The 26226-nt window shown below is 50.7% G+C and overlaps 1 long non-coding RNA gene across 3 annotated transcripts in view; it reads right to left on the bottom strand.

The window, feature by feature from the left end:
* Window positions 1–12352: 12352 nt before the first annotated feature.
* LOC140918033 (uncharacterized) overlaps window positions 12353–26226 on the bottom strand; it is a 141133-nt gene continuing 127259 nt past the window's right edge. For all 3 annotated transcript variants that reach the window (XR_012161056.2, XR_012161057.2, XR_012161058.2), the window contains 2 exons: window positions 21229–21323; window positions 12353–14288 (listed from right to left, as the gene is read on the bottom strand). This is a non-coding gene — a long non-coding RNA (uncharacterized LOC140918033). The remainder of the gene's footprint in view (window positions 14289–21228; window positions 21324–26226) is intronic.

The raw sequence follows: 26226 nt of genomic DNA, 5'->3' as shown, positions 1-26226 counted from the left end.
CTCTTGTGCCAAGCTGCAGAAAAGCAAGTCCCCTCAGCTCCATTCGAAATAAGCGCTGTGACTGCTACTCGGGGGGAGTCAGGGTGAATCATAACTTCATCAGCCTACATGGAAAGAACCAATTATCTGGCTGTTGTATTCAGTCCATTGCAGTGGGAGGCTCATCACCTAACCAGTCCTTGTAGTCAAGGGGAATAAAATATACGCTGACATCAGTATACAAAAGTTCCCATCGGAAGCCACTTTCATTGCAGTGTCATGAATCTTTTCAGAAACAGCTTGAGAAGATTCATTCTGTGTATCAATCGTTCTGGGGAGCTGGGCTGAGGATGGTCATACATAATAATGCTTACGTGAATTCGCATGCCCAGGCAGTTGCTGTCTACAAGTCCTGGGCCTAATCAGTACATTAAACAGCACCTCATGACTAATAACTCTGGAAAGATCTCTGCAGGGGCAGCAAAATGCTCCTCAGGCTTCGCGCAGCTCCTGGGGCGTATGCTGTCACTGCACACTCTCCCCTCAGCCTCAGCAAGGGAGAATGGAAAGCCATAACTCTTCTTCTGTTTACTTGGGTGACACATTTTTTATGAGCCAAATTCTTTACTTTCTGCTTCACAGTCTTTCTGTGACTTTATGTCTGTCTTGTAATCACGGGGCCCCATGGGATTAGGCCCGAAGCCCGTAAAATCTGGCAGTTTAGTCCATTCCCGGCATGAGTGGAGCCAGGCACCCCATTGCAGCAGCTTGGAAACTACTTGGCCATTCAGCCCCCATGGGTACTGTCTGCTCCGGCAGACGGCGGCTCAGACAAGGCTTCTGTGGCTGCGGGGGCTGGCACCTTATGGGAGGCTAACCATTAGCACAGGCCAGTCCCAGTTCCAGCCCCAGAACCAGGGAATTCTGGGAGGTGTAGCTCCCAGAGGGACCCATGGAATTGTATCCTGGGCGGCAGTGTCTGCTGGGAAAGGGGGATGAGCTATAAAAAGAGCACTTTCCCTCCCCAGCAGGGTAGAGGCCTGAAGGGAATAAGACAAGCTGAGTCTCTCTGGGCAGAGAAAGGCCAAAGGGCTGGGCAAAGTACCCTGAGGTAGGGGTGCTGGTGTGGGGGGAACCAAGGGCTGCTTGTGGGTCTCCGCCAGGGGGCTGTGGAAACGGCCCTGTGGTAACGCCCTGCACTGCGGGATGACGGGGTTAAGGACTTTCAGCGGGCCTGTCTTGTGCTGGGCTTTTGTCACCCTGGAAGAGGAGGAGGTCGTTAGTGTAGCCAGAGGTGAAGAGGGAAACTGAGGCAGCACCAGCCCCTGACCCTGGAGAGGTTCAGCAGCTTCGGAGAAGCACCTAGCACATCGTGGGCTCTTCTGAAGTATTATTAATAAGGTACCACTACAGCCCGCTGCCTCTCGCCACTTTTCCCCCAGCTCCCAGGAGCACGCTCACCTATATGCACGTCAGACACAGAATATATTGCCTGACAATAACTCCAGCCATCTCAGGCTTGGGACCCCAGATTGGACAGAGTCCTGGGCAGCTGGGGGCACTGGGCTAGCATCCTCTCTGGGAGGTGTGTGAAGGCACTGGAAACACTGGAATGGGTTACCTAGGGAGGTGGTGGAATCTCCTTCCTTAGATATTTTCAAGGTCAGGCTTGACAAAGCCCTGGCTGGGATGATTTAGTTGGGGACTGGTCCTGCTTTGAGCAGGGGATTGGACTAGATGACCTCCTGAGGTCCCTTCCAACCCTGATATTCTAAGGCAGCAATGCATGCTTCTTCCTTCCTGTCATGCCCCAGAAATCTGAGCAACCCTCCCCCTTGCACTGAAGGGTTCAGGAAAACAGAGCAAGGAGCCACGCAAACCTGCCTCCGGAGATTCAGTCACACCGGCGTCTCAGCATAAAGTGAGATGGGCTGGCTGTATTTATTTCTCCTTATTGTCAGTGCTACTGCAGTGAGACAGAGCTCCAGACACCACGGTCCTTCAGTCCCTTACCTTGAAGAGCAAACCAACCCCTCTGCGCCTCACGGGCTGCCAGCCACTGACCGTTTCGTACAATAAGCCACACGTTCTCCTTACCGCTGCATCTGGGGAGCAACCATCACTCAGTGGCCAGCCCAGCCCCAGAAATGTGCCCCCATTCTGTATCCCTGCAGGTGGGGTTGGCCCGCCAGCTGGACCCTGACAGGGTGAGCCTCAGACCTCCCTCCCACCACTGTAGCAGAGCCAGGGGTCCCCTGGGACTGGGAGCTGCTCCCAGGCCACATGCAGCAACTTAGTTTCAATCCGACACATCTCCACTTGTCAGCTGTTTCCTAGCAGCTCCAAGGGCCGGGGGGGGGGGGTGAGAAGTGTCAGGCATTTCTTTACACCAGCTCCTTATTGGTCACGTACAGACAGAGAGTGGCCCCAGAGGTCACCATTCCCGAGCCAGGGAGGAGATGCTGCAGTCACTGGACTCAGGAGCTGAGGCTGGTTTTGCCTAGACACGAGCAGGTCTTGGCTGTCCACTCTTGGTGCCGGCTAGCCAGAGGGGGAAGCGCAAAGTGCCGCTGAACTCCCGCACTGCAGCGGAGTCGCTCGGTACCATGCCACAGCCGGCCCAGTCAGAGCGCTGAGGAGCCAGTCTCTGATTCGGCATCCAGACACCCTGTCCATCTCCCTCACGCAGCGTATTTGAAAGGCTCAGCCAGTTGTGGAGGATGAGAGTGATTCAGCAGTTCCAGCCCAAAGAGCTCTTGGTTGGATGCCATCTGCCTCCCGTCTCGCTGGCGTCTTCCATCTCTGAGCCCAATGCCGGGCCCTGGGAAAAGCAGCTGAGTGTGTGAAACCCAGTGTCAGCTGCACTCATTGGGCCTGACCCAGCCTGGCGGAGCGCCGTAACGTGAGAGCCCCTCCAAGCTGCTACAGCCACGTTGGTAGCACTCTGCAGGCTGGTGGGATTTCAAAGGTCATGCCATGTGCGTTTGCGTTTTCTGCCTAGAAAGCTCTGCAGGCCCTTCAGGGCTGGGAGCCAGTGCTGCGTCTCCCAGAGGGCAGCCGGGAATCTCCTCTTTCCAATGGGACCAGACGCCCAGTGCTCAGCCGTAGGACACCAGACCTTACACCTGTCACTGGCCCAAGGCTGAAAGCTCCCCATCCAGCACCTTAGCCCAAGCTCAGGTGGCAGATGGGGAAAGCAGGGGGAGTAGAGGGGGGAGGCCCTAAGCTCCCCTGTGTTCATACTGCTGTAAAAAGAAAAGGAGGACTTGTGGCACTTTAGAGACTAACCAATTTATTTGAGCATAAGCTTTCGGGAGCTACAGCTCACTTCATCGGATGCATACTGTGGAAACTGCAGAAGACATTATATACACAGAGACCATGAAACAATACCTCCTCCCACCCCACTCTCCTGCTGGTAATAGCTTATCTAAAGTGATCACTCTCCTTACAAGGTGTATGATAATCAAGTTGGGCCATTTCCAGCACAAATCCAGGTTTTCTCACCCTCCGTCCCCCACCCCACAAATTCACTCTCCTGCTGGTAATAGCCCATCCAAAGTGACCACTCTCTTCACAATGTGTATGATAATCAAGGTGGGCCATTTCCAGCACAAATCCAGGTTTTCTCACCCCCCCCCTTTTTTCCAAAAAACACACACACAAACTCACTCTCCTGCTGGTAATAGCTTATCCAAAGTGACCACTCTCCTTACAATGTGTATGAAAATCAAGGTGGGCCATTTCCAGCACAAATCCAGGTTTTCTCACCCCCAACCCCAAAACACATACACACAAACTCACTCTCCTGCTGGTAATAGCTTATCCAAAGTGACCAAAGTGACTTATGCTCAAATAAATTGGTTAGTCTCTAAGGTGCCACAAGTCCTCCTTTTCTTTTTGCGAATACGGACTAACACGGCTGTTACTCTGAAACATACCGTTGTAATAAGCTCTGTACCAAGTATGCCTTGTGAGGTGTCATGTGAAAACCAGTTGCTCACTGATCAGTAATATTCCTGTGTGATGTCTGCACACCATGGGCACTAAGATTTACACACACACGCTGGGATTATAACTGAAGTACATGTGAGCCAGTATGTTGGGGGGGCGGACGGCATGGTTGTTAAGCAGGCCTGTCCTAAACACAGGACTGTGTGCTTACCTCAGTAAACTGAACCATCAAGCTAACAAGGGGTGGAGGCAAACCTCACACGAATAAGTGGGGCTGGAGAGAGCCTGGCGGCTACACAGCCAGAGAGGGAAGCTTGGTCTGGGCTCCACTGTTCAGCCGAATCCACTGCAAAGGTTCACTGGTGTAAAAAGGCAGGGGGCTGATCCTCCTGTGATACGCAACAGAATCAACTGATCGGCTAGCACACTGCTGTGATGCAAGAGTGAGGTCTTGACTGAAAGCTAATGGCTCAACGGTGGTTCCTGCCCATGTACCACGTCCATATTAATGCTGCAGGAGGCGTTGTGAATCCGCAAGGATATCATGTTTGAAAGTGTGTGGTCGGACAAAAGAAGGAGGCCTGTCGGGGGCAGGGGGCAGCTATCGACCTGTCTCCTGTGTCAATGGCAGAATCAAAACACTGGAAGCCCACAGGAGGGCAGGAACAGCGTGAGGTCAGCTTCCCGGTGGACACAGCAAGCTGAGCATGCAGGGGAGCATCCTGCCTCCCAAAGCAAAGTCATCAAACTGTGGGCGATAGAAACAAGGGCTGAAGCAATCCTTGGCATCCATGAGTAGACCAGCACAAGAGACCAGAGCTTGTTCAAGCTGAGGAAGGTGGGTCCTTCAGCCAAGTCAGGTCTCAAGTCTCTGGAACTGAACAGAGGTGAGAAACCTGCTTGGGCAAAGCTCTTTCATCTGGGCAGACAAGGGAAGCTGGCCCCCTGTACTTTTGTGGAAGGACCTGACTGAGGGAAAGGCAGCCATGGCTGAGGAGGAGAAGGACCAGGGAGAGAAACCATCTTGAACAGAGCCTGTATCTTGCTAGCTTACGTTTTAGAATTTTAGAGGTGTATTTTGTTTTACAGCTAACGCTTTCTATCTTCATTCCTTATACGTGAACTCACTGAGGCCCGGGTAGCTTTTGTTAATAAATGTATTTCATTTTTACCATAACCCAGCTCCATGCAGGGTTTGCAGGGCAGGGGTATTCACCCCAGCTAAGTTAATAAGCTGTGATGTGCTTTTGTGTCTTTAGAGCAAGAAATGAACCATATTATCTCTGAACAGGCCAGGCTGAATGCTTTTGAAAATATGGCTCCAATTGTGGTGACAAACGAACCCTTGAAAACCTGGCGCTACCTTGCTTGCTGTCCCGGGAGCTGGGCCATGCTGCGGGTTCAGAATGGGCAGCAGAGGCCTAGCTGTGCAAACGGCCAGCGTGTAAGGTGACATGGTTGCTTCTATTGCAGTAACTATTCACTCTCTGTTCCAGACTCTTTGTGATTCTCCATGAATATACAACTTACCTCAACGTATCCAGAGCCACGCTGGACCAGGCTGCTTCTTGCAGCTGCAGAGTTTTTAGGTGACAGGTAATCACCCATATGGAAAAGGGCAGCCGAAGAATTGCAGATCTATACAGTACATCACTAAATTCCTTTAACCCAGGCTTGCCACAAGGCCCCACAGCCATGAGGCCTGTCAAGGCCAGGCTGATGTGTGCCCCCTACATTGGCTGAACATTGCTCTCCAGAACTGCTCTGTGGGCTGCAGTGACCAGTGCGCTCCTGTGTCCCGGGAGCTGCCTCCCCCAGGGCTAATATGGCGAGTGGACACTGTGGGTAGATACGGGCCATCAGTCAGGCCGCTCAGTGCACCCCACGAGGGAGAGGGCTCATTGTCTTTTCCTGGAGTTTCATTCTTCCCCATTAATATTCCCTTAAATACTCATTTAAATGCACATTTTTACATGTAAGGGCCCAATCTTAGGCCCTTAAATTGCTGCCTACCTTTAAGCAACGAGGTGTGACAGTTCTGGCCATGGTCTGTGTGACCCAGCTCTGCAGCCAAGCTGTGCCCAGGCTGGGCTGGAGAGAAAAGGAACAGATGCCTGGCTGGCTGCAGCTGAAAATGGCCCGTGGGATTCCACGAGCAGGTGCGCAGGGGCAGTCCCCACGCTGAGAACCCACTGGTCACAGTGGTGGCCAAGCACTCGCAATGATGCGGGCAGAGCACATGCCTGGCCATCCCTCTCCCTGCATCTCTTCCAGGCATCTAGGCTCGGCCTTTGCCAGCTCACCCTCATGCCAGGCCCCATCTCAGACAGGCAGGGGGAAAAGCCCAGACTCTGCAACAGGCAGGTCTGGTGACAGTAAGGCAAAGAAATTGTTATTTCAGCAGTTCTGTGTCAAATGTGTTCTATTGGTACCCAGCAGCCAAAGGAAATGGACCCAGCGTCATTAACCAAATTAACTGCCCCAGAACTAAGAAGATTTAGTGGCTCTTCTGAAAACACAGATCTACGTGCAGTTACAAATGCAGACTCTGAACTAACAAAGCTTGAGGCCTGATGCAGGATGGCTGCTGGAGGCCTGATGCAGCCGGTTTGAAAGCCACCCACAAATAAGCAAGTGGCAGGATTTCAAATTAGGGCAAAAATCCTAATGACAGTAACAAGGAAACAGATGCTAATGTCAGCTTTTCAGAGTAGCAGCAGCCTCAGCCTCTGAATGGCCAAGATCCCGCAGACAAGCCATGGTCTCCAGCCAGTGAATTTATATGACAACATTACATAGCTCTGACTGGTGCCCTTTGAGGTATGCCTGGAACAACGTGCGGATGAACTCCTTGTATCAGCCTGGAGCGAGCTAAGAACACCAGGCTGTCTCAGTGCTGCGGAGAAGGCTCAATGGCAGGGTCCAGAGGCTGCGGGGCGTACTCTGAGTGCTGCCTTTACAGGTGAGGAATGTGGCAAAGGGCAGAAACAGCCACAGACGTTGCGGCCTCTGCAGAAGCGAGGCAGCTGCCTGGTACGCTGAGCAAGGGCACGAGGGCTTCTGAAGGGACGGCACAGGGGCTTGAGGAGCTCATCATATAAGAGTTAGAAACATGCCAGGATACAAACCCCAGGCGCTCCCTTCCAGCCTGAAATGATGCTGTGTGCAGTCCAGCCCGACTCAGAGCACCAGCCACAGCATAAGAGCCTGAAGAAGCATTTCCTCTCCGGCCTGGATCAGGTTCTGTAAGCGTGTGCATGTTTGCACAACAGCTCGCCCCGGACCTGCTGTGGATATTATCATTACTTATGTAACCATAGTGCCTAGGAACCCAGCCACAGACCAGGCCCCCATTGTGCTAGGCATGTACACTCACAGAGCGAGAGCAGGCCTCTGCCCAAAGCAGCTTACACTCTAAATAGAAGGGAAGAGACAATAGCTGGATACAGGCAGACTGGTGGGAGAGTCCAAGGTAACAGTGGGATAGTATCGGTCAGCATGACAGGCTGCAGTCTCAGTACACCCATAGTCTAGCTGATGTCAAGTTTTTTGTTGGCTTCCTGCAGAGAAGAGTTTGAAGGCAGGATTAGAAGGAGATTAATCCGTTTGTTTTGTGGCTGTTTACACAGAGGCCTCCCAAGTGTGTGGGGCAGCCTGGGAGAAAGCACAAAGATGCTCGTTTGAAAATGTAACCAGTGGATTATGGAGCCTGGCACCACAGGCCAGCAAGGGCCTGGCATGCACAGAAAAGGAAAGGGCAGAGTGTCATTGGCAGCAGCACGTGAAGGGCAGGAAGGATTTTCCCAGCAAATCTGGAGCAGCAAGGATCCCCCTCACCTGGCACTGCCGCAGGACAAGCCATGCCGGGGGCGTTCCTTTACAGAGGGAATGGGATTACAGGGCTGACATTTCTTTCCTCTGTTCCTGAAATGGAATACAAGGACTTATCAAAGGTTGGGAGACCTCAAGGGGATGTTTTGACAGATACAGTTCAGGCTTCAGAGAAGAGAGCTCCCAGGGGAAATCCAAGTTGTGCTGAGTAAAAAGAAAGATTTAGGTTAGTTACAACCACCTGAAAACTCGGATTGACAGTTGCAGTGTTTGAGATTTATATGCAGACCAATGACACTGAAACAGCTGGCTTCACAGTACTTTTACTTTACATATTTGAGATAGATTTTACCGTAACCACAGAGCTAGTTAAACACGTTCTCTGCCAGGCCTAGAAATTACACTAGTAGACAGAAACACCAGAACTGCCACGGCAGATCAGCCCAGCATCCAGCTGCTTCATAGGAAGGTGCAAGAAATGCCCCCAGGGGGACAAAAATTGAATAACCTATCTGGGGGGAAAGCTTCTTCCTGGTTCCATCAGCTAGAAGTTGGCTGAGGGCCTGGAGCAGGAGTAGCTCCCTTCTGCATTTGTCCTTGTCTTATGTAACCTGACTGTGACTGTCTTCACTATCCATATAAATGTCCACTCAGCCCCTGGTCTCAGTGACAACTCGCAGCAGGGAGTTCCAGGGGTTAGCTGTGCATTGTGTAAACAGCTAGAATTTCTTTGCATTAATCTGAACTCAGTCAGCTTTTCAGTGGAATGGAACATCCCTTTGTACCTGCAGACTGCCAGGGTAAATAGCAGTGCCCGATTTGCCGCCTCCTATCCCATTCATTACTTTGTATACCAATTATCTGTCTCCTCTTGAAAGAAGCCAGCACCGGTCTTCTCTCTCTCTCCATGTGAATGTCTTTCTGCACCTAGCCTCATTTCGTCGCTTTCTCTGTGATGCCCGGAGTGCCCCCTGTTGCCTTATAAATGGTACAACTTGGCTACCCCAGAGCTCCAGTGCAGCCCTGATGGAAACTGCACACTGGTGCTAGCAGCTGAGCCGCTTCTCGCTGAAATTCCTCCAGCTCTCCTGCCTGGGCGATCTGGTCCCGGCAGTGCTGCTCTGGTGATGGAGCACTTTGCTCCAGCACCTCTTCTCCTGACTCCTCAGTGCTTGACACCACCTCATCTTCCCTCCCGGAGAACAGCTGCTCCGTGCTCCTTGTCGTCTCCGTTGGGGCGGGTGTGTCTCGGACAGCTGCCTACAGCTTGAAAAACATCAGCAGCACAGCAAACAGCCTGGGGACTCTCAGCTGGCGGCTGCAGCCTCCGTGGGGGTATCTGAATCCCTGGGGAGGACCCTGACCGCTCCAGTGGGCAAGCTTTGGGTTTTAATAATGATCACTTCTGCAGCACCGAGAGGGCACTGGCTGCTGTGCAGACGTGAAGGAAGACATGGGTCCTGCCCCATAGACCTGGCATTCTCTGGAGTGGGGTAGTGACGAGAGGACAGGAGGGGGCTGAGCAGTGGGGCTGGCTCCACCCAGCACATGCAGGCCCTGGCCCTAGGTCACTCATGGAGCTGTGACACAGCTGTTATTGCACGGAGCCATTCCTGATTTACCCAAGTGCACGACGAGCACCAGCCCCTGGCTCTGCCTCTCTGTTTGGAGGCGAGGACTGGCATTCACGGATCTCCCAGGAGAAGGGAGCGGAAGCTTGGCAGACCAAGTCAGGGGAGGGTTTTGGCCACCGGACTGTCTAGGAGGCAGCTCCAAGATGGGGGCATGGGAGGGACATGGGGTGGCTAGTCACACAGCCTGGCTGGATGACAGGGAGGTGGGAGCAGTAAATCTGTGCAGAGCCTTGGAGGTGAGGCCAAGATGGTTAAAGTGGTGTGGGCAGCAAGGGGCTGCAGGGCTGGACTTAGTTTTTGCATCAGCGTTCTGGAAAAGTCAGAGGAGCAGGCTGAGGGGAGGCAATGGCAGCAGCTACGGGGAACAAGTGCTTTGGTGCTGGAGATGGACGGCTGGGCAGATTTAGGTGACACAGTAAAGATAAAATAAGCCTGATTCACTGTCAGCCACAGAGTGAGAGGAAAAGGAGGGAGGTGGGAGGTGACGCTCAGTTTTGATAAATAAAAAGTAATGCACTTTGGAGGGGAAGATTTAAATTGCTTATATACCTCACCAGATTCTGTGTTAACGGTGAGCATGTCTATGCTGCAGTTGAAACCCAGGCTGGCTCACGCCAGCTGACTCAGGCTCGCGGAGCTGTTCAACTGCACTGTCGATGTCCATGTAGACATCTGCACTCAGGCTGGTGCCCAGGCTCTAGGGCCTGGCGAGGTGGGAGGGTCCCAGAGCTCAGGCTACAGCCCAAGTCGGAACATCTACAACATTGTAATTAAACAGCCCCATGAGCCCGAATCAGCTGGCTCGGGCCAGCCACCGGTGTCTAATTGCAGTGTAGACAGACCCTGTATTAACTCAGGAAAGAGACCTGTCCTCCATGGTGACCTTGGCTCAATGCACAGCTGTGGTCAGGAAAGCTAAGAAGGAGTTTGGATGCATAAGGAAGGGAAATGGAGAATAATACGAAGATAACACCTTTATATAAATCAGTGGTGCAACCCCATCTGGCTACTGTGTGTGGGACTGGCCACCCCATCTCATACAGCATACTGCAGAACTAGAGGGAGCTCAGAAATTATCAGGATGCTTGAAAAACTCTCCTATGCAGAGAGATTGAAAAGACTGGGATTGTTACCTTAAAGAGGAGACGAATGAGAGGGGACAGGATGAAAGTTTATAAAATACTGAATGGTCAAGAGATGGCAGATCCGAACTTCTGTTCTCCGTGTCTCATAGTACAAGAAAATGGAGACGTTTAATGTTAATCAAGGTGGCAAATTCAAAACTGGTAAAAGGAAATACTTTTTCATTCAAAATGAGATTATACTGTGGAACTCAATGCCACATGAAGTAGTTGAGGCCAAGAACCTAACGCATGAAAAAGGGATTGGACATTTATATAGATAAGATTATCCAGAGTTGTAATAGTTAAGGCTAAAATAAAAGTTTTGAATGGACAGGAAATCTGGCTTCCGGGCTAAGCCTGATGTCTAACTATTAAGAATCAGACTGAGACCTACATGGTGGGCAAATTATCCCACATCTCCCTACTATGGGGTGCTTGCACCTTCCTCTGCATTATCTGATGGTACCCACTGTCAGAGTCTGGATACTGGACTGACGGACCCATGTCCTTACATAAAGAGTCCGAGAGGATGCCATGGAAGTAAGGCTGTAAGACAGGAAGGATGGGGAGCGTGGTAGTGAGGGGTAAAAGGGGGAGAAAGCTCCTGCTTTGCCACATTGAGCTTAACCTGGAGATTGGAGCTCCCCTCTGAGCTGTCAGAGAAGCAAGCTGGAACCATGGGGATTCCCCATGGGGTTGGGAAAGATCAGTGAGCATGGAAGCCACATGACCCAATGCAGTCAGCCAGGGACACAGTGGAGAGGGCCAAATGCAGAGCCCTGAATGTCACTAAGGAAGATGCTAGGGCCTGGGAGTGAGGGAGGAGACATCGAGAAAGCAGCCAGGGAGAAATGAGGTGAGGACGTGTTCTCCCTGGTTTCCTCATCCAAACCATAGCACCTGCCATCTCACCCAGCCAGGGCTGAGACACTAACGAACTGCAGTGTTTAACATGTGCAGATTAACAGCTCTGTAGGTGATACGTGTTTCAATAACTCTTTATTACACAGCTGGTAAACCTCAATAAATCTTCCTTTGGTAATTAACTGGTGTTTGTTTAATATAAAACAATGACCTTATTAAACTGGAATGAAATGTATACTTCATTGAAAGTATTATCAAATAAACCATGGCATCGCCACATGGGGGGGGGGCTGGGTGAAGACGTTCCACCCCCCGGGGTGTCTGTGGATAGATCTATGCCTTTAATGCTGCCGTGGGATCACAGCGGTGATGCCCAGTATGTCTCAGCACTCCGGATACTGGGTGCTGTGGTCTGGGCCATGGCATTGCAGCATAGACTCTGCAGCTGGGCTTCAGTCGCAGTCCAGGGCATATTAGTGCCACCAGTCAGCAGAGAGCTCAGCTCCAATGTGCTGTCACTCCAGCTGACAAGAAGCTGGCTTTCCAGGAGCCTTTGTGGTGTCTAGGACCTCAGCAAGCCTCCGGGGGCCGGCGGGGGGGCTGACAAACCGGTGCACAATCCAGGCTAATGGGGGGGGGACTGTGTCCCCCCTGCACGTTACCTGGGCTCCCCTTTGCAATGCTTTGCTGCTGTAGCCTACAGCCTGGACTGCTCACAAGCAGCCTCTGGCATATAAATCACTCCCAGCTCCGTCTGTGTGTGAGCTGCAGCCAGCCAGCCACGCCTGGGCTCTCACCTGCCTTCGTCATGCTGCAGAGTGACCCCAGCACATGCAGTCTCGGATTTCCCCCCAGAAATGTGTGTCCTGCCCTGCCCGGGCCTCTCCTGGACAGTACACACATATTCAGTACCAGCTTATTATTTTAAATAGAGTACCCAGGCACTCCAACGGCCACACACCGGAATAGATAAAACACGCAAACAGGTTTATTAACGACAAAGCGAGAGATTTTAAGGGAGTCCAAGTAGTGAGGCATAAAAGTCAGAAATGGTTAAAAGAAAAATAAAGATCAAACACTGGTGCCTAACTTAACAAACGATGTTAGATTCAAAGCAAAGTTCTCTCACCATGTGCTTTCAGCAGCCTGACTGACCAGACTCTCAGGTCAGGACCCTCCCCCAACGTCCAACGGCTCCTTCCTACGTCTCTTCAGGTGTAGTGAATGTGACGAGCAGGGAGGGGGGAGAGAGAGATAGAAGGAGGGAGGGCTGTCTAGGGGTGTTTGTCCCTTCTTTTTATAGTCCTGTCCCCACTTTGAGAAGCATTTCCAGCTAGGAGCAAGGCGACAGGCAGCCTGTGTGGAAGGGATCCATGCTATTTCTTTGCTAAGATGTAGATTTTTGCTCTGCCCCCTTTCCTGCCAAAGAGTGGGCAATGCGCAGGTAATGGCCCATCAGCCTTGTTTACACCTGGCTGAGGCATCAGCTTGACTTTTCTTTTTGTCACTCCCCAGTCATCTCTGGAAACACACTTTTAGTTGTGATCTCAGCTTGTGTATAACTTCACACACAACGCTGCTACGTGCATTTTGCCATGATATTGCTGATCAGCAGATGATGAGGTTTTAAATGCTACCTCACATGGCATGGCCTGTACAAACATCATTATAACAGCGTGCAGGGTGTGAGCACAGGGGCACACTCTGACAGGGGGCACAATGCTCGGACTCTGCACAGGCAGGGCCACAAGGCTCTCACCACGGAGCCCGCTGGGTGCTTTTCCAATGTGGGCTCCAGCTCTGCCTACAGCAGGGACCTGCGCTGCAGCCTCCCTGTCACTTGCACAGCACCCTTGGGATCAAGGGCAGCGTCTCTGCCTTGGCTGGGGCTCCAGCTCCCTGACAGCCGCGCTTCTCTCTGCAGGAACACAGCGAGTTTATGCATCTCCCTCCTTTACTCAGAAGTGGGCCCAGGTCTCTGTCAGTCCCTGCAGGCTCCTGGGCAGACAGCCTGTGGCTGCAGCTCTCTGCTGAGAGCAGCACACTGCAGGCAATTACCGCCCTGGAGCCCAGGATCCCAAAGGACTTTACCAATGGCCAGGGCAGCAGGGGCGTCCCTTTCCTGCCACTACACTGCAGTGAAGGGGCGAGAATGAGACACCCCCTTTCCATCTGGGACACAAGGCTAGATCGGAACCCAGGTCTCCAGAGCCCTGAGCCTGGACAGAAGACTGATGTTCCAGTGAGGAGCCAGAGGGAACCTCCCCTGGGATATTGGGCCACGTGTTATTTAATCCCGCCTCCGCTCATTTGGTTCCTGTTCTGCAGGGCCCCACTGTTCCTCCATTGCTGGCTTGTGCAAGAGACCTCTGGGACACTGAGGGCTGAGGCTGGGGAATGGTGGGGAGCTCACTGCCAGGCCATTCCCAGCTAGGAACGGCCAAGACCCTGGGGGACAGACTGCCCCGAACCCAGCAGGTCCTGGGTGAGGCCAGCGGGACTATTACTTCTCCAGCACAGCCGTCTCCTGTTTCCCCTGGGCTCCCCCTCTGGCCAGAGCCCAGGACTTGGGAGGAGAAAAGAAAATGTCTCTTGGAGACACTGTCCATCCCCCAGCCGTGCCTCCCGGAGCAGCACTGTGCCCCGCTGGTCACCACAGCAACAGGTGGGGGAGCTGCGCGTCTTGCAGTCCTTGGAGAAGCTGGATCCAGGTGACCCACTGGGCATATTCCACATGAGAACTGAGCAGCCATGCCCTCTGCAGCACCAGCCCCTCCCCCATTGCTTCAGGTCTTCGAAACCAGCCCAACATGCCCTGCGACCAGCGTTGTCTGAGATGATATCACTCCAGGCCAGCCATTCCCAGGTGCCAAAGGCTTGTAACGGAGGTGCCAGGAAGGACCTGGGGGAAGTAATACAGGAGTCTGTAAGTGTCAAAGCATCTTTGGGTGAGGTGTGAAAACCCAGCCCAGCACCATCCCACAGGTTTGAAGCAGGACTCAGCAAGGCTGGAGGAGCAGGGCTCCAAGACAATAGGGGGATGCAGAGGTAGCCGTTAATGATGGCTCTTGGTTTCTGCTGCAATCTAACAGCAAGAAAAGAGAGAACCACCTTGACCAGAGCAAGAGAGACCCTGGCTCCAAGCAGGAGCAATTCAGTTTCCTCCAGTGCTGAGCTCTGCAGGAAGCAAGGGAGAGAGCAGCATAGCCAGAGCCCCATGGTGAAACTCCGTCCCTCACTTGCCTTACACTGGGCGGGATGACCATCAGGAGCCAGGCTCCAGGCAGCCAAACAGCTAAACCTGCTGCTGCAAAGAGACGCTTCGGGGGTGACATCATTGCAGTCTATGCGTATCTACAAGGGGAACAAATATTTAATAGTGGGCTCTTCACTCTAGCAGAGAAAGGTTAACCCCATCCAATGGCTGGACACCAAAGCTAGGCAAGCTGGAAATAAGGGGTCCATTTTAGCAGTGAACGTAATGAACCCTTGGAACATATGGACAAGGGCTGTGGTGGAGTCTCCATCACTAACAATTTCTAAATCAAGATGGGATTTTTTCTAAAAGCTCTGCTTTGGGGATTGTTCTGGGGCAGGTCTCTGGCCTGTGGGTGCAGGAGGTCATACCAGATGATAACAATGGTCCACTCTGGTGCTAGAATCTGTGAAACCAATCCTCTATCATGCAAGAGATGGCGAGGATGCGTTAGGAAGGCCATGTCACCCAAGCCATAGCAAGGGAGGTGTCTGGCCAGCTGTCTCAGTGCTACCCTTAATATGCAGTGTTAATGAAGGATACTATGCGGCAGGCATCCATGGTGAGGAGGCGAGGTGGTCATGGCCTGCCTTAGGGAATTGTCTGAGATGGGGCAATGGCAATTGACCCTTCTCCACCATATCAGTGTGTCCCCAGTCCTCAATGGCTGCCTTTGCTTTCACAGCGGTTACAATCGGAGACCAGGAAGCCCAGTGGCATCCCTCTAACCTGCTCTCCAAGAGGACCGGCTTCTAGAGAACCCCCATTCTTCCTGCTGGGACAGGGAGGAAAACAGGGCCTGTGTTTTGCTTCCAATGTTTTTTGCAGAGTTCATGAAGATTTGTCTCTACAGGAAGCAGGGTCACACCAAGAAGGAAGATTTCACCAGAGGAAAATCTCTGGAACTCAGCACCCTGCTCCGGGGCAGGATTTCTCCAACTTTACCATGAAAACCATATTCACTGCCAGCGAAAATGAAACCAAACGGTATTGTTTCAAATGAAGAAATCTGCAATGTGAAAATGGACAATGTCACACATTCCTGGCTAATTCTGCACTTCATGGTAGCCCCAAAGATCTAGAGGTGGTGGAAAGCAAACTTTCAAATGAGGCAAAAGCTCAGTCCCGACATACCTAATATGTACCAGTTCCTAAGGCTGCAGAGCAGGAAATGTGAACTCCTGAGCAGGAAGCCTTTTCTGCGTCATTCCCAGGGATTTAGCTGGAGAGCGAATGTCTGAAACCCTGAAACTTTAAAATTTTTCTCTAAGAGAAAAGCTCTTTCCCTCCCAGCTTGCCTCACGCTTTTTCAGGCTACACAAGAATTTCAGGCAAGATACCTGGAAAAAGCTGCAGCTTTCACATTGACCTTCCTGACACCTGCTGTTAGAGACTCCACCGTGAATCAATGCAAAGAAACCTGACTCTTGAGACCTAAACCTTTCAGGAGGAAATGAGTCAGAATGAGAAAAAGACATAAATACAGACAAAGATAAGAGGAACTATAAATGGCAAAGAAGCAGAGGATGAGAGGGAAGTGGGGAATAGAGTTTCAACAACTATTATCAGACCAGCTCTGTTTACTTAGTGGTCATTCTAAGTTGTTTTAACCTCTCTATCTGTGATGGCAGAATAACAGTATAATCAACATCCCCTCAGGGCCAACCAGCCAGTCTCCTGAGAAGCAATGCACACAGCACGTCATTCCTAAAATGCGTAAGAAAAAATAACCACGTGCTGCAGTATGGTCATCATCTCTGCACTGCTTTAGCTGCTGTCTTGAAAGGCAAGGAAGCTTTGAATCAGCCAATTGCTTAGCTGAGAAATGGACATCATGGGGCTGGTAAATACGCTGGAGGGTAGGGATAGGATACAGAGGGCCCTAGACAAATTAGAGGATTGAGCCAAAAGAAATCTGATGAGGTTCAACAAGGACAAGTGCAGAGTCCTGCACTTAGGATGAAAGAATCCCATGCACGGCTACAGACTAGGGACCGAATGGCTCGGCAGCAGTTCTGCAGAAAAGGACCTAGGGGTTACAGTGGACGAGAAGCTGGCTATGAGTCAACAGTGTGCCCTTGTTGCCAAGAAAGCCAATGGCATTTTGGGCTGTATAAGTAGGGGCATTGCCAGCAGATCGAGGGACGTGATCGTTCCCCTCTATTCGACATTGGTGAGGCCTCATCTGGAGTACTGTGTCCAGTTTTGGGCCCCACGCTACAAGAAGGATGTGGAAAAATTGGAAAACGTCAAGCGAAGGGCAACAAAAATGATTAGGGGACTGGAACACAGGGCAACAAAAATAATTAGGGGACTGGAACACATAACTTATGAGGAGAGGCTGAGGGAACTGGGATTGTTTAGTCTGCAGAAGAGAAGAATGAGGGGGGATTTGATAGCTGCTTTCAACTACCTGAAAGGGGGTTCCAAAGAGGATGGATCTAGACTGTTCTCAGTGGTAGCTGATGACAGAACGAGGAGTAATGGTCTCAAGTTGCAGTGGGGGAGGTTTAGGTTGGATATTAGGAAAAACTTTTTCACTAGGAGGGTGGTGAAGCACTGGAATGCGTTACCTAGGGAGGTGGTGGAATCTCCTTCCTTTGACGTTTTTAAGGTCAGGCTTGACAAAGCCCTGGCTGGGATGATTTAGTTGAGGATTGGTCCTGTTTTAAGCAGGGGGTTGGACTAGATGACCTCCTGAGGTCCCTTCCAACCCTGATATTCTATGATTCTATGGTATTTGTGTCTGCTGCTATCATTCAAAACCTTTCAAAGGATTCATGACTGAAACAGAGCCACAATACTTTGTGCCTTGACACTGCTGCTTCGGAAGGTCTGTGAAGCCTTTGTGTGTAACTCATGCCTGAGCTGAGAGGATAAGGGACATCAGAGGCTCATTACAACACCCTAGACCAGTAGCCAAATAATTAACTATGTCAGTAACACTCCCGCACAGACATCAAGAACCCACTAACAATATCCCAGACCTGTATCAGAAACCCGGCTCACACACTCTTGCAAGCAACGGGAGGAAAACTCTACTGCATGCTCCTTCGTTTTTGGAGACAAGGCACCGATTCTGCCAGGACTTGAATCTAACCTTCAGGCAGTTTCCTTATGATTCACCATATGCTGGGAAATATCGCATGGCACTTCATGCTCCCATCATTTATTTGTATGTGCACAGTCTCCCTGTTCAGACACCTTCCCAGGGGTAGGATGGTCCCAATCCAGCAAAGCAGGTAAGTATGTGCTTCTTTTTAAGCTATGAATAATTCTACTGACTTCAGTAAAGGACGAGCTCTACGTGTTTGAAAGCTGGTCTCTCTGACCAGCAGCAGTTGGTCCAATAACAGATATCACCTCTCACATCTTGTCTCTCTTAAGCAGAGCTACTCACATGCTTAAAGTTAAGCACATACTTAAGTAATCTGCTGGATGGGGGCCATCACATGAGGAGGAAAAACCAGCGCTCAAGATGAGCGGATGTCCCTGTACCTTCTACCAAGGTGATGACAAGTGATGAACGCAGCATGGCAGGAGGAGAGAATGGGAGAGGCCCATATAGGTCCCAAAAATTGAACAGTGACTGGGTCCACGTATTGTAGAGTTAATGTCTAAGATTTGTTTTTTTGTATTTCTATATGGAAATTGACGGTGTGTGAACACTTTGGCCGTGCTTTATAATAAAACAGAGATGGGATATTTTAGAGTAAAGCGATTAAAAGAGTTAAACAATTTTTGTGGAAAAATAGACTATTCCAGTTGACGGTAACTTTAATGTACGCGCAAGAGGGGTAAAAACTGAAGAAAATGTTGATCTGCTGATGCACAGAAGGCGCCCGTTGCTGATGGACAAAACTTGGAATGCTTGCGAATGAGACACCCCCGAATATCCTCCAGGGAAGGAGACAAGTGCCATCTCCTCCTTCCATCCAAGGACAGGAAGGAAGAGCGTTTTCTCAAATAAACATATTAAAACATGTGCAATGAAAGATATTTTGCTTCTTTAATTGATGTATAAATGGGTTTGCCTTGAAAGATAATGGTTACGTTTGCAATTGTAGTTTCAATTAGTTTTAGTAAAACTCCCTTTTATAACTGGTTAGAAGAAAAAGCATTCTTCATTCTGCAGTTGTGTATATTTCAAATGTAAGACCCATGTCAAATCTATAGACTGTTAACCCTAAAAGGCTTCAAAGCAAGGTTTTCTATTAAATAATACTTGGATAAAATGAGATGATTTTTTAAAGATTTTGAAACATTTTAATGAGTTGATTGGTTGTAAAGGTTTGGTATTTGTAAGCTTGCCAAGGTCAAGTCACACATGATGTTGCCTTTACATGGTTAGTTTTAAGTATGGTGTAACAGAGTGTTTACACTGATGATTAATGAAAGGTAAGATTGCCTAGGGTGCATTACAAGGCACAAGGGCCTTGCATTTAAACGCATAGAGATCTAGACACCAATCTGCACAAGCAGGTTTCTGTGCCCGCCTGGAGGTAGTTTCAGGATTAGGACTTTAGTCTCCTTTATTCCCCACTCATGAATGTGCTGCTCCAAGATACAGCAATAAGCCTTGCTGGAAGTGAACATACTGAATAAGTGAAAAGACTCTGGGTGTAAGACGCTGGCTGATTGGCTCTTACAGGTAATTATTGATTATTCCTTTTTTCTGTGTATTAAAGACTCTTAAGGGTGAGCCAGCGAACCAAGTATGTTCCCATAACTTACTACAGAAGGCAGGGGCAGCTCTACCAATTTTGCCGCCCCAAGCAGTCGCCGAATTGTACCCCCCGCCCCCGAAGAGTGGCGGAGCTGCTGCCGAATTGCCGCTGCGGGACACTGACCACCGCCGCCCCATTCTGAATGCCGCCCCAAGCTGGTGCCATTGGAGCCGGCCCTGACAGAAGGTGCCTGGAAACACCCCAATTCTCTGCTATATTTGTCACGTAAGACACACAGTTAACCCCTCCAAGACCAGGGCATGGGGGCTCAGAAGCTAAAACTGCTAAAAATACTAATAATGGCCCAGCAACAGCAAAGACTGAAGATTTCACACATCTCTTACTGACTAGATCCTCTAAAGTGATGTGCCCAGCTCCTCCCAACCCTCTGCCCGAGAGCAGCACTGACTGTGGGCCCAGCTCATTCACTGCAATGATTTCCAGGAAGAATTTACAGCCCCTTTGTTTGTAATCTAAACCAAACCCATCTGCTCCAGACATTCCCGTCACTGCTGCCATCCCCCAGCTCATCTCTGAACTGAAAGGAAAGAGAAAACAATTTAGGAAAAGAGACATTTGCAAGATTTCTATTGAAGACTCTCAATTCTCGGCACATCCCATGTGCAGCTGAGTTCCTGGCGGAGTTGGAGGGGGGAACCGGGCCCCAAGAGAGGGCAGGGCACTGAGCTGAGTGAAAATGAAGTCCTGCACGTGGTATGTGTGGACAACCAGGAGAACAGAGCACTAGCCAGTAGCCAGGAGCAATACCCTTGCCCAGTGCACTATGTCGAGTACCCTGTCCACTGGGCCAGGCATCCTCCCTGTTTTGCCTTCCATGCGATCTGGTTTTTATCAGTGAAAGCAAAGAAACATCTTAGAGTTGCCCCAGGGATGGATTTGTCTCCGAGACGCTGAACTGCTCCCAACCTTTAACTTCTCCATTGCTCTGGCTAAGGACAGTTCTCTGCATGGCGAGAAGGATTGTATTTACACTCTGCTAAACTGGGGCCTGGCTAAACTGACACCATCCCACACAATGCTTCAGGATTCAGAGGCTTTTCTGGTCTGTTGACTTTTTTTATGCCTTCTGTTTGTACATTTAATGGGTTCAGGTCAAAGTTCCTACCATGATTAACACAAAAAGTAAAGGGCAGTACCTGCTGAATTGGATTTGACCCGTTCTCAGGGAGCCTGGTACAGTGACGCTTATTCTAAATGTTAAATGCACTGGTCAGATTTCTGCTTACGCCCCGCATTGCAAGCCAGGGCAGCTTCACAGCGCTGGGCGTTGTGGCCGATACGGGGCTCTGCTGCAGAAACGCAGAGCCAGGGCCAAATGCAGATGACAGTAGTAGGACTTCTCTTACACCTTCATCAGGCTCTTAGCCAGGCTGGACCACCCCCGAGATAAAACCAAGAGGTGACACCCCTCAGAGATCGTGTGTGGCAGACCCTTTGCAGGCAGACTGCCCGCTCCCAGAGCTCACCCTTTTCCCAGGAAGAGCTCTGGTTGGCCTTGACTGCACATCGGGGCACACCTTCAGAACTGGAGCTCTGAGACTTTGCAAGTGTCCTTGCAAGACTTGCAAGAAACAGGAGGGCCATTGCTACCCAGAGCTTGGTCTCTTCCATGCACAGAATCAGAAATCTGGGAATGTTCTTTGTGCTGAACCTTCTCTGAAAACAACACGGATCATCTGGGTTCTCAACATTGTTCCAAGCCCCAGTATCAGCAGAAAAGGACAGACCTCCCCCAGTCTGGCCAGGGACACATTCAAATAAGTCAGATTCCCTTCCAGTGAGAAAGTGGTTCTTCCTCATCCTCAGTACCTGTTCTGACAGGGGTGTATCATGCTCACCTGCCTGCTGGGGCTGCTGGAACCAGGTTGGTACAAGGGCAGGGAAACGTTACTGGAAGAATCATGTTGTTCCTGGCACATGGTTCAGCTCGCTCCTGGAATGGCAGGTTTAGAAGCTAAATCGTTATTTTAAAAATGAGTAAACAGCAGACAGCAGAACCTTCCCTCTTCCCAGTTCAAACAGAGACCAAATAAACAGGAATACACACATTACAGGCAGCTGGAATGGCAGAGACTGTAACTGGCAATTAACTTCCCATTCACCCCCCCCAGATGCAGCCAGCAACTTCTTTACGGTTGCCGTGGGAGTCACCCATTTAATTAATGAAGTAATTGAGCACTCCTTTTCTGCTGAGTGTCAGATGAACATGGCATTTCAGAGAGAATTTCCCATTCACCCTTATTTACCTTGATCTATGCTTCTCTAAGCAACACCACAGGCAGGCAGCACTGATGTAAACACGTCATCCTGGGACTGGACAGCCTGCGACCGAGCCATCACCTTACCTGCCAGACGTAGCTGCAGAGATTGCTGGCAGGGTTATGGGATTAACGTGTCTAACAAGCAACAAAGCCACGAGAATAATTCCCTGGCAAATGGTGCTTGCAGGGAAAGCAAAGGGGAAGACATCCTCCATAGCAGCCCAAACCACCTCTCCACTCCATCTATATCTCACCATGAGCAGAACCTGAGACCACCAGCCGCTGATCAGGTCTCATGATGACAAGGGCCTGCAGCCAAGACCAGGATTCTCCAAAGGGACCAGAAAGATCACAGCTCCAAGGAACCCTGTGGCTGGAGCCCCCACCAAGCTCACCCTCCGAGGCCAGGGGAGCCCAGAAGGGATGGCCCAGATCACACCATGTGCAAAGCCCAGGCAGAGACCCTGCCTCGCTTGTTTCCTGAATCACAGATGGTGCCTCATTAGACTCTAGGTTCATCTGCCATTGTTAGTATCATGCTGGGCAATAAAATCATCATTTAAGGGGAAGAGGCATTGGAACTAAACAAAACTGCCGACTCCCTCACTCTAATTCAGCCCAGCATGGCCAGGAGAAGAGAGCTGCTGCCCCGCATGCCTCCTGCCAGGAGGGCAGCCGAGGGAAAGCCCCCAATGGCTGTTGGGCTGTTCACTGGGCCAGTACTGTGAGAAGCGGCTGTGTATTTGTCACCGCCCAGCATGCTGTTTACCGTTCTCCTCAACACGCCTGAAACAATGTTTGCCAGCAACTGTAATTCAATAGTTCACGCCCCAAAAGCTGCATCACTGATGTCAAGAGTGACATGATAAATGCACTGCATCCCCCTGGGGTTGGGGATGGGGGGAGCCGGCTCACTATTGCTCCAGTTCTTAATTACCCCTCGCTCTTTGAGTAAATCTGCTTTCTGGGACGCATATCCCAGCTGTGCTGCAATATTTAGTATCAATGTCTCCATGGAGCGTCACAAAAAGTCATATTGTTTTAAAGAACAAGCAGCCATTTGCCCCTTTGTGTAGCAGTAGGGAGCTCAGAGGATCAAATGCTAGGACTGGATCAATAAAGCTCTCACTAGATTAGACACACCAGGGTTCAGACTCAATGTGTACGTGTAGCAGAAGTGCAAGTGAAAGGATGCACTGAGAATGTGTTATACACCAGGGTAATTAAACACATGACACACGGTGCCACCCATGCCCCCTTGTCAGGCCAGGCTCTGGCCAGGCCAGCTGGTACATAGAAACTACCTCTGTGGCACTGAGCCCTCGTCTACACTTATCCCTTCCGTCGCTGTCGGAAGCATCCGCACTGCGACACTACAGCAGCCTGGCTCCCGTACTGCTGCTTAGCGCCCGCAGTGTAGACATGCCCAGAGACAGCCTGAGACGGAGAAACTCCAGGATTCCACCCCCAAGGGCAGGAGCTTCAGAGAGAAACCCGGCACTCCAAAGCAGGACATGCCCAGAGCTATCCCCAGGTCCTAAATTCCAAGAAGAGAGCACGTGCTATCAGAAGAGTGGTGTAGGAACAGAGACTGTGCTTTAAGCGTAGGCACGGGGGTGCACAGTGAAGGCTGAGTATTGCACCCCCTGCCTGGCATGCCTGGCTTCTGACCGCCAAGGAAGGTACCTTTACCCGCTGGGAGGGGAGGAGGCCAAGACACTGTGGGGATGTTTACACTGCACTGTAAGCCCAGGGTTCCAGCTCAGGCTCAAGCCTAACCCCCCTTCCATCAACACACAAATTGTGCTCAGACCCCCGGTCCCAGAACCCATGGAGGTGGAGGGTCTGAGCCTGAGTCAAATGCTAGGACTGGACCCAGGGTTCAAGCCCTATTGTTCTGCAGTGTAGACACAGCCCCACTGGACTCGTGCTCTGGGAGTCTGCCAAAAGGATCCCACAGGCTGACTTCCTTTGTCCTCTGAACAGTCACGTTTGGTCACGCTGCACAGCAAACAGAGGGTCAGAGCAGCCACGTTTTGGGAGGGTGCCGGAAGTCTGGGATATGGGTGGTTGGACTCAGGCCCACATAATGCAGTGCAGATGCTGGAGTCCCAGGTTGGGATCCAGGGTTCAACGATTCCAAGCCAGGGGTTACAATTGACTGCAGACTCTCAAGCCCTACGCTGACAAACCCACTGTCAGCTCGCTCGAGTTCTCACACTGCAGTGCAGCCAGACCCTCTGTGGCTTATACAGTGGGTGGGGGAGTCCCAGGGATCTCTGTGGGTAGCCGGGTGTTTCACAGTTCAGCCATAGCCACGCTTCTGGTTCAAAGCCCTGCTGTCACGCCCACGTGGTCAGACAAGAGTGGCCTCCAGAAACTGGACCTGAAGAGCTCTGCCCTTGGTTACAGACCCTGTGCTTTCTCCTCTGCAGGAGTAAAGCAACCAGTCGTTCTTCCTAGTTCTGGCAGGCACTGCAAGTGTTAATTCCCCTCTTTCCTGGAGGCGCATCCAGCTAGTCAGTAGAAGAAGGAGGGTCACGAACAACCTCAGGTGTCCTGCAGCAGGAGGTGGCCTCACAGGAACCTTGCGCAATAACAACTGGGTTCTTCACTCTGTATCAGCAAAGTGAAAATGGCTCCTGTGAGACCTCCAGAGCCGTGTCATTCCCCGCAGGAGGCAAGCAAACAGTGAGCTCCAGGGCCAACATCTGTCTGTAGCATTTCGAGGGAGACAGGGAAAGGAGCTGTAGAGTGGAGGGCCCGCACTGAGCAGCCCAGTTCAAGGATCTGAAAGGGCAGTGTGACCTGGGGTGCCCGTTACTGCTGTTCCTGGCCCAGCCTGTGACTAATGGATAGCTCAGTGGTTTGAGCATTGGCCTGCTAAACCAAGGGTTGTAAGTTCAATCCTTGAGGGGGCCATTTAGGGATCTGGGGCAAAAATTGGGGATTGGTCCTGCTTTGAGCAGGAGGTTGGACTAGATGATCTCCTGAGGTCCCTTCCAACCCTGATATTCTATGATTCTATGACTTCTCTGCACAGGGCCATTCCTCTTGGGCCACTGAGCCCCAATGGGGCATTAGCCAAGCTGCACTTCCACACTCAGTTCTGCATCCTGCCCTGCCCTCTACCCCTGTGCAACTCTATCAGGGCATGGGATGTGCACCCTTTTCCCTCCCGGGTGCCCACATAACCCCGTCCAGATGCTACCCAGGAGAATTAATGAGTCAATTGCTTCTCTGGTCATCAGGGCACCTCTGCCGCTCCTCTGCCCTCACCTCATCCAGCTGGTCCTCTGCAGGGAGCCTCAGCCTGTCTGCACTGACCAAGACACCCACTTTCCCTTTGGTAACCCCCAAACTGCTCCCCCTGACCCCCCCCGGACCCAACACCCCAGAATTCTTTGTGCTGTTGCAGACGGAAAAACTCAAAGTCTGTGATACATCATAGCGAACAGCCAGATCAGTGTTACAGGCAACCGCCCATTACACTTGTGTTCACTGCACAGAAACTAATTTTACAATATTGCCAGCGAGTGGAATTTATGCCTTTAGAGTCAGAATGGGGTAAACTGCCCCATGCCCATTGCTACATATCCAATACACTTTGATGTTGCTGTTTCTATAAGGGATGTTTTCTTTGCAGTGACAAGAGCTAGGCCTTTATTTTTTTTTTAACGAAAGTTTGGATCCTGTAGGAAATTTTAGAGCCTCCTAGAAATTCCCTAGGTCAGTGGTTTTCAACCTGGGTTCCGCAGACTATGCCTACCATTTCCAAAGGGGTCCGCACCTCCATTCGAAATTGTTTAGGGGTCCACAAATGAAAAAAGTTTGAAAACTACAGCCCTAGTTCCACCAACTTTGAGACCCCTCTGGTCTAGCAGCCCCTACGATATGGTAGCAGGCTCCAACTGCTGTAACAGTCCCACCATTTCTGAGTGTTTCAGAGAGGAACTGGGCTGGGCCCCATATAGGAACAGGCCAAGAATTGTACAAACATCCACCCTCTCTGCCCACCTCTCAGGGAAGCAAGCTTTAGTATCCCCAGTTTGCTTCCAAGCATCTCACTGCTGGAGCTGCAAATTGCTGGTATTTAATGACATTTTCCAAATATTTTTAATAGAAATCTCAGATCTTGTTCCTAATCTGACATTTATCTTCTGTTTAGCATGGAAAACAAATATAGAGTGTGAGAATCATTGCTCACATTATAAATGACTTTATTGTAGGTTTATTACCTTGCCTATTAAGCTGTCACTATCTGTGCCTCTTCCCATTTTGGTGATGACCAGCCAGTGAAATCTGTCATCTTTGCTGTAGGATTTACACAGGACCCTAGTGATAACTTTAGTCATGCAGAGGATAATTATCAACTAGATTATTAATGTTGCTCAGTTGCCCTAGGGGATAATATGTCAGAGAGGTTAAAATATTGACAAGCAATAAAGCCTGTGTTATAATTAGGCCAGCACCAGAATAGCTGGCTGGCTGTGTGTAGGGAGCTGAGATACGGCATTACATTCCCAGTGCAAAAAGGGCCAGGGGTCCAAAATCATAGAGTCAAAGGCCAGCAGG

Source organism: Lepidochelys kempii, chromosome 10, assembly GCF_965140285.1.
Source record: "Lepidochelys kempii isolate rLepKem1 chromosome 10, rLepKem1.hap1, whole genome shotgun sequence".
NCBI lineage: Eukaryota > Metazoa > Chordata > Testudines > Cheloniidae > Lepidochelys > Lepidochelys kempii.
This window is presented reverse-complemented; position numbering and strand designations above follow the sequence as displayed.